An 8,240-nucleotide genomic window follows, 5' to 3' on the forward strand; every position below is an offset into this window, starting at 1 on the left:
ATGAAATTAAAAAAAAATTCCAACGGTTTTTTTTTGAATTTAAAAGATTAAACAATTTAAAATTCAGATTTAAGATTTTTAAATTTAAGATTTAAAAGTTTTTCGTCTCTTAATTCTTATATTTTGACTAGAGTTTCTATTTTAATTATATGAGTTAAATTACTTCCAAAATTTTAATTAATATTTAATTATTGAAATTATTTCATAATTAGAATTCAAAATTAATTTTTGAGTTTTGATCTTTCGATTTTTATTGGGAATTAATTCTTATTTTTTAAATTATTTATAATATACAACATTCTGTTAATATCTATATTCTTTTTTAAACGGGCAACGGTAAAATCGAAGGCATTAACGCTTTAAATTTAATGGTTAGATGCGGTAAAGTATCCTCTTCCCTTACATTTGTTCCATCGACACTTACAAGCAGAATTTATGAAAAGGATAACTTTCTACTTTTAGCATTTAATCACAATAAAATAGGAGTTTTATAGTCCATAGTTGAGCAATAATATCAAAATTTATATATTTAAAAATATTTAATACATTTTCTATAAATGCCATAAATTTTCCTTATATCATATATCTGTGGTTTCTTTTTTAAAGTTCTTTTATTCTACCCACTGTTCTTTTTTTCTTTTAAGAAAAGTTTCTTGCAGATAAATGCGAGGAAATTTATATTTAAATTTAAGATAAATTCTAATTAAATGCGAGTACATTTACAACTAAATGCAACGAAATTAACAATAAAAATAAAAGGCAATTTTATAATTAAATAAGGGAGAATCCGCATCTACTTGATAGGTGAAATCATAGTTAAAGGCGAAATACAATTAAATAAAAGATAAATTTGCAATTAAATGGTGATAAATTAATATTCAGAAGAAAAGAAAATTCGTAATAAATGAAATACAATTTCATAATTAAACAAAAGAAAATTTACAGTTAAAGACAAATACGCCATTAAATATTAATAAATTAACAATTAAATGAAAAATTAATTGAGTATTAAACGAAAAGTTAATTTATATTTAAATATAAATTATAAAAAGCGATTTTTTTCGATTAAATATACAATAAATGTGCAATTAAACGAAGAAAAATTTAATCTGAAAAATCACTGTTTATAAAAATATGTTAATTTATATATTTAATGATGATTAATTTTATATTTAAATACGCATAAAATGAATATTAAAATGTCAAATAAACTAAATACTTTAATCAATATTCAACAATTGATTTTAAATGGAATTAATTCGATTTCTTTCCTCAAATTACATATATAAAGTGAAAAGATAGTAGCAACTATTTTTCCAGGCTATTAAATCTGAAATATGCGAAACTAAGATTAAACGTTAAATAAGTGTAAAATAAACTGTCGTTAAACGAAAACGTGCCGAAAGAATTAACTTAATCAAAATTAACATTAGAGAAACTGTTAAGAGTCATCTTAATTAGAATAAGTCACGAGAATAATATCTTTAAAAGAGAAATTATGATTTTGTAGCATCATAAAATCACATTCTAAACAACAAAATCTGTTCACTTTATATATCGATTAAGTCATTAAATATGATTTGTTTAATATTAACTAAACTACGACTCGATATTTAGAATAATAGTTATCCTGTATTCTTTAGTTCGAAAGTGTCATAGAAAACGTGCCAAAGTCAATGTCTATCGGAATAATTACGTTCTTGTGTTCGTAATTTGCAACGCAAACATAGTCAACCCCCCGGGTCACGTGTGTAGGTGCAAATTTTACAGTTTTATCACCGGGAACTAAAAGACGCATGCCCATTTCACAAGTAGTGCTTTGGCATAGTGCCAGGTACATGACTAGAAAGACCTGTAGTGCTTGCAATATGAGGACATTAAATTGCAAAGCCATAATTTCGAATTAGACGACAATGAATTTGAAAAATCAACACTTTATCGAGTTGTTAAAGTCCAGAACAGTGTAATTACTTTAAAAAGTCGTATAATTAATCAAAGAAACCAGTAAGTTCAATAGAAAACTATATATTGTCTTTATCTCGGAATCACTCCGGAATGATTCTGCACAGGTCGAATTGTTTACAGTAATATAAAGTTTACTTGTCTCTCACGAGAGCTGTTGAGAATTGGAAGCATTTTTGAGACTTGACAGTTGTTGATCTTAAATTATTTTCAAAGATTGAAATCTTGCCTTTTTCTGGGAAGTTGAATTCTTAAACCGGAGAGAAGAATATTCGTAAAAGGGAAAGGTTTTTTTTAGGAAGAGAAGAAAAAAGATAAATAGATTTTAGAGAAGAAGGGTTTAATCGGATGAATACTTGGCATTTGTGTCAGTCGTTAGAGATTAACTCGTGTGCACAACATACGCCAGTAGCTGTTCAGCCAAATAACTTTGACATTGGTTGTTGTTTGGCAATGTTATCCATCAGTTCGAATGAAGAAAACAATTTAGAAAAACCTGAAACAAATAGTAAAAGAAACAATTATATTTTAAGAGAAATCTAAAAAAAAAAAAAACAAAACAAAAACTTAATTCCGAAAAGTAAATTTTAACTCAGAGGGGATGCATGAGAAGAAGGCAAAACGACGAATCGACCAGTTCTGACGTTCATCCATCAAACTCTGGCTAAGCTATCGATTCTTCTGTTCTGGGGAGAGTAAGGCAGAAAAATTTCCAACATCCCCGCATTTGCATCACTCACGGTTCATTATGTCCTCCTTCATCCGTCTTATCCAATCTTTACTATACCCAAAAACTAACTTTTGTTACTACAGTTTACACTTAACATTTCGAATTATCTTTCTTAATGGATCATCGTCTAACTGTTTCTATTTTTATCAATTTATTTTTCTTTGTAAATTTTAAACAGTTTTTTTTTCAATTTTATTGTAAAACTTTCTCATTTTATGAAATTTTAAACGTAATTTCGAATGTTTTTTATCTCGTAGAAAACGACATTTATGAATATTTTTGTATTAATTTACTCGAATTGTTCTCGAATTAAACTGAAATTATTTACTCTGTGAAATCTGTGGAATAAAATGTTAAAAATTTTGATAAAATCTCCTCTTCCCTTACATTTGTTCCATCGACACTTACAAGCAGAATTTATGAAAAGGATAACTTTCTACTTTTAGCATTTAATCACAATAAAATAGGAGTTTTATAGTCCATAGTTGAGCAATAATATCAAAATTTATATATTTAAAAATATTTAATACATTTTCTATAAATGCCATAAATTTTCCTTATATCATATATCTGTGGTTTCTTTTTTAAAGTTCTTTTATTCTACCCACTGTTCTTTTTTTCTTTTAAGAAAAGTTTCTTGCAGATAAATGCGAGGAAATTTATATTTAAATTTAAGATAAATTCTAATTAAATGCGAGTACATTTACAACTAAATGCAACGAAATTAACAATAAAAATAAAAGGCAATTTTATAATTAAATAAGGGAGAATCCGCATCTACTTGATAGGTGAAATCATAGTTAAAGGCGAAATACAATTAAATAAAAGATAAATTTGCAATTAAATGGTGATAAANGAAATTCTTTGACGTAAGAATTTTTTAATTTTAATTCTAAAAAAAAACGCTAAATACGAGGATGAAAGTAATAATTTAGATAATAATAAGTTTAATTATAATCAGGAAACTGAAAATAACAGATATTTAAGTGGAAGTTTTCGATAAAATCTTGCTTTTTCTTTGTTGATTAATGGATTGGAAAGCATAAAATTCTAATAAAATAATTCTTAATTAATGAAAATAAAAATTACTTTTGTAATGATATTCTCGCGAGAATAATTAGAAAATCGCTTAAGAAATTTTATTATTTTTAAAATTATATATATTTTTTCTTTTACTTGTTTTGTGTTAATTACAAAATTGGATAATTTTTTTTTTAAATAATAATATAAAAAAATTGTTACTTTTCATATATTTATTTTTATTATTTTTCTTTATAATTGAACATAATTACCAGATATTTTATTTTAAGTTGTAATTACATAAACCGAATCATAAATGTGTTATTTTTTTGTTATAATTTTCCTTAAATCGTGTTGCGTGCATCCGAAAATTCTCTTTAATTGTATTTTAAAAGAATATTTTTCATCCTAAAATATATAAAAAAGACATGCCAGAGCAGGATCTAATACTTAAGCAAGACATTCTACAATTTTAAAATATTAAAACTGTAGTTAAAAATCTAATTAAAACTCATTCGAAATTATCAAATTTTTGAAATAAAAGATGGAAAAATTTATTAATTAGGTATTTATAAAGTTTTTATTAAGTTATTAATGCTCAATTAAAGAAAAAAACCTCAATATATTTTATGCAAATTTAATAAAAACACGCATCTTTAACTAATAATACAATTATGATCATTATAAAGTTTGTATCCTTCAAAAAATTTAAATTTAACAAAAAAATGTAATTTATTATACGTAAAAATAACATTTTAAACTTTTATAATCATATTAAAATATTTTAATGGGATTGTATTTAATATTTTTAAAATATGAGCGAAATTAGTTAATATAAAACGAGCAATCATTTATTGTGACATGGTCATAATACCGGGCTGCAATTTTTAATCATATTTTTAATTTATTTAATTTAAAATATATACTGTCCACCTCAAATTAGTAGTGGCTTGTTCCTGTACAGTACTGTACATCACACTATTCCTTTAACAACAGAATCGTGCCGGTCATCTAACTCCGTTCTCGAGATTAAGGAAAGACAGACGGACGGATGATAGTGGGAATTTATAGGTATACAATTTTTTCAAATTGCAGCTCAAAAACTATTTTTTTAGATAAGATGCTTAATGATTTATTGACACGTAATATTACACTGAATAATATAAATAATACTAATAACAAGAACTGAAACATTTAGTTTTTAAGTAATAAATGTTTCAAAAAAATAAAAACAAATAATAATACTTCATATGCTAGGTAAAACGATACATCTGAATCAGTTTTTGCATAAATTTCATATAAAATTGTCTTTTCTCTTTGTGAGAGCTGCACAATTATGTGCCCACAAAGAACATTCCTTACATTTAAGCCATTTTTATGCTTGTTTAGACAACTATATTTCACTACATGACTTCTTGTATTCTCCCATTATCATCCAAAGTATAAATAATCTAAATTAGTAAATCATGTAAATTCATAACTACTCAATATCATCACATAAAATAAGAGCTTGCAACTTGAACGTTCAGTCAAATAGCTGATATCTCAATTTCCAATCGATAAATGATAATTACAATAATAAATAATACCATAACATATACCATAGAGACGAAGGAATAGTTTCTTGGTACTTGTAAAGCAGATTAGTTATATTATAAACCATGCGTTTCAATTATTTATGAATTAAGTCTATAATGACAAAATCTTGCGTAACAAACATAAAAAATATTGTATTGCACAGAATTTTCTTGGTTTTCTTTTTCTTTTAACAAAAGACTCTTCGTGATGTAGAAACTTCGTAATGATCGCTTCTTCTATCTTCTCAGCAGCGTAGAGTGGTAAATTCAAATGTATTTTATAACGTTTATCAAATATGGTGTAACATTTTACCCCAGTGTGCCATTTTAGGCCCCTATTCCCTATGTTTTCCTATGTTTAACATATAAAAATTTATCGAATCTCTTGTTAACGCTCATAAAATTCGAAGAATACACGCGACATGCTACAATAGGAATTCACACGACAAACGAACAAACAAAAACAGACTTTGTTTATTATACAAATGTTTGTTTATTTGTTCAACAACATTATATAATAAACAACGCTTGTTAACTGTACAAATATTTAAAGACTTACCGTAGGGGCTTAAGCCATAAAATTAGTAGCAATTCGAATCCAAACATAAATAAAAACCCTGATTTATTTTAATTAATAATAAAATTAACTTTATTCTATCTCTTACAATTCTGTTTAGAATTAAATTATTAAGGAATGCTTCAGTAATTGTTTATTCATGTGATTAATTGAACACTCCATTTATATGAATTGATTTACATAAGGTTGAAGAGTAGTTAGATTTTCCACCTCTCTATTATATATTATATTAACCAAGAAATGATTAATGAAACCGTTATTAAATTGATAAATGTTATGTATAGAAAAATAAGGAATAAATTTAACTTAATAATACATAAAATGTAGTAAATTGTTGTATTTTTTCACTTTTTTCGTTTATAATTTCGATACAAGTGACAAAAACGAAACGGAAAACAATTTTCTGCAAGTTCTAAGAATCTGATCGATTTTCACATTTCCTTATTTTGTATTTTACTTTATTTTTTTTTTCTTCTTCTTCTTCTTCATTCCCCTTTCGTGTATCATACGTGAATACTTTATCTGACTTTAAAAAAATTCCATAACTCTGGAGCTTTCCATTTCTTGGATATATAAGAATAACGAGATGGACAACTCAATATTTTCAAAGAATAATGTTTCATTTTCATCTTTTATTATGTTATTTTCTGTACAGAATATGATTTTATGAAAAAAAATTCGTTTAATAGAATGTTCAACGTGTTCAATTTACGTACCTTTTTTTAGAATATTTTCCAAATTTCTTATCAGGTGAGTGAAAAAACATTGATCTCATCTTCTTGGCAATGATATATTATCTAAAAATACTTTAAATTGTTGTTTTTTGTATTTAAAATGTTTTTATAAACTTAAATTTTAATATTTTAAGAGTTTTTTTTGAATTATTATAATTCTAAATTTACATAAATCAACAAGCAATCTGTTCACTTGTTGACTTATTAAACAACTTAAAATTCGAATTTATTTTAATGTATTTTTATGATTTAATGACTAAAATGTTTAAGTTTGTATACAATTTTTATTTTAAAAAATTTAAATGTAATTTATTTCACTCAATAAAATTTTATTTTTCTTATTTTTTAAATATATGTTTAAGGTTTTTACTTAAAGTTTTAAGTATGCGGATTCTTCGCATTTTTTGTGAATTTTTCTTTTACAAAAAGCAATCTAAAAACTGATTTAAGATAAAATATATTTTGAACATAAATAAATAAAAAAAAAATATCGGACATAAAATATATAAAACACGGAGCGATTATTGAACAGAGAAAAGAAGGATTTTTACTTCTTTTCTTTGTATCTTGGATATGGTATTATGCGTTAACTCCTGTTTTAAACAAACTTTTCCAAGAAAAAAAAAACTAGGAAAAATTTTAAAAATTTAATTTTAGAGTAACTTAGGAGTTTTTTAAACTAAATTAATTAATAAAATTGCTCTCGAGTGTTCATAAATATCGTATTTTAACTAAGTTAACATTTGTAAGTAGCTCATCATCGCGTATCAAAGATGGAGAATTGGCATCACAGTAACAAATTTGTGGCATAACGTGTATCTGATATACCTTCTTCGTTGATCATAGGTTCCACTAGAAAGTTCGACGAGGCCTGAAAACGAGTGCGCATGCTTACATCAACCACGAATCAATAGTTCTGCAGAAGGACTCTAGAACACAGCATCTGACAGTCACGGCCGTAACACGCTCGAGAATCGAAGCGTGACGTGACGACACGCGGATTTATTTCTTGTATGTGACAACCGCCGTCGAAAAATTTGTGGTCCTTTTATTCACAGTTCGGAAATATCGAAAAAATAACAAAAAACAACAAAAAAAAACTCAAAAACGACCCTCAAAAAAAAAACGCCTAAAGTTACCTGGTAAGTACCGTAAACTTTTTACTTTTTCTTTGCTTTTTTTACGCGTTACGCGTAACGAAGAGTTACGCGTATGTAGTTTACGAATAATTTTAAATGTTGCGTTACCTTTAATTAAAATTCTAAGCGATTAAATCGGATTTAAGCGGCTCAAACGGTTACTTTAAAAAGAACCTCGATTTAGCGAGTTTGGTTACAAGAGAAAATTTTTCTTTATGTCGCGTTAGTGTGAGTATTTCATTTATTGGTGAGGGTTCAAAAATTTTTTTATATATTTTTTTATTTTTATTCCCGTTCTTCTGCTCTCTATACTTTCATTTTGCTCCTATTCCAATCGACCAGAAGCTTGATAGAACTTGATAAGGTTTTTAAGCTGTAAACGTGATTTGTGAGCGGAGCGGAAGGGACAAGCCGACAACCCCACGACTGGAATTGGAGATCGATGCTGGTTAGTTACAGAGTGGTGCAGTAACGATTGAACTCCAGTTTGTTGAACTGTCC

At 26.2% G+C, this 8,240-nt stretch overlaps 1 long non-coding RNA gene across 1 annotated transcript in view; it reads left to right on the forward strand.

The window, feature by feature from the left end:
• LOC111619988 overlaps positions 1–7,741 on the forward strand; it is a 91,387-nt gene extending 83,646 nt beyond the window's left edge. Inside the window, exon 2 of the long non-coding RNA XR_002755850.1 lies at positions 7,447–7,741. This is a non-coding gene — a long non-coding RNA (uncharacterized LOC111619988). The remainder of the gene's footprint in view (positions 1–7,446) is intronic.
• The last annotated feature ends 499 nt before the right edge of the window (positions 7,742–8,240 follow it).

The sequence above is a fragment of the Centruroides sculpturatus genome, unplaced genomic scaffold (genome assembly GCF_000671375.1).
Source record: "Centruroides sculpturatus isolate CEXI.00-Female unplaced genomic scaffold, Cexi_2.0 scaffold248, whole genome shotgun sequence".
NCBI lineage: Eukaryota > Metazoa > Arthropoda > Arachnida > Scorpiones > Buthidae > Centruroides > Centruroides sculpturatus.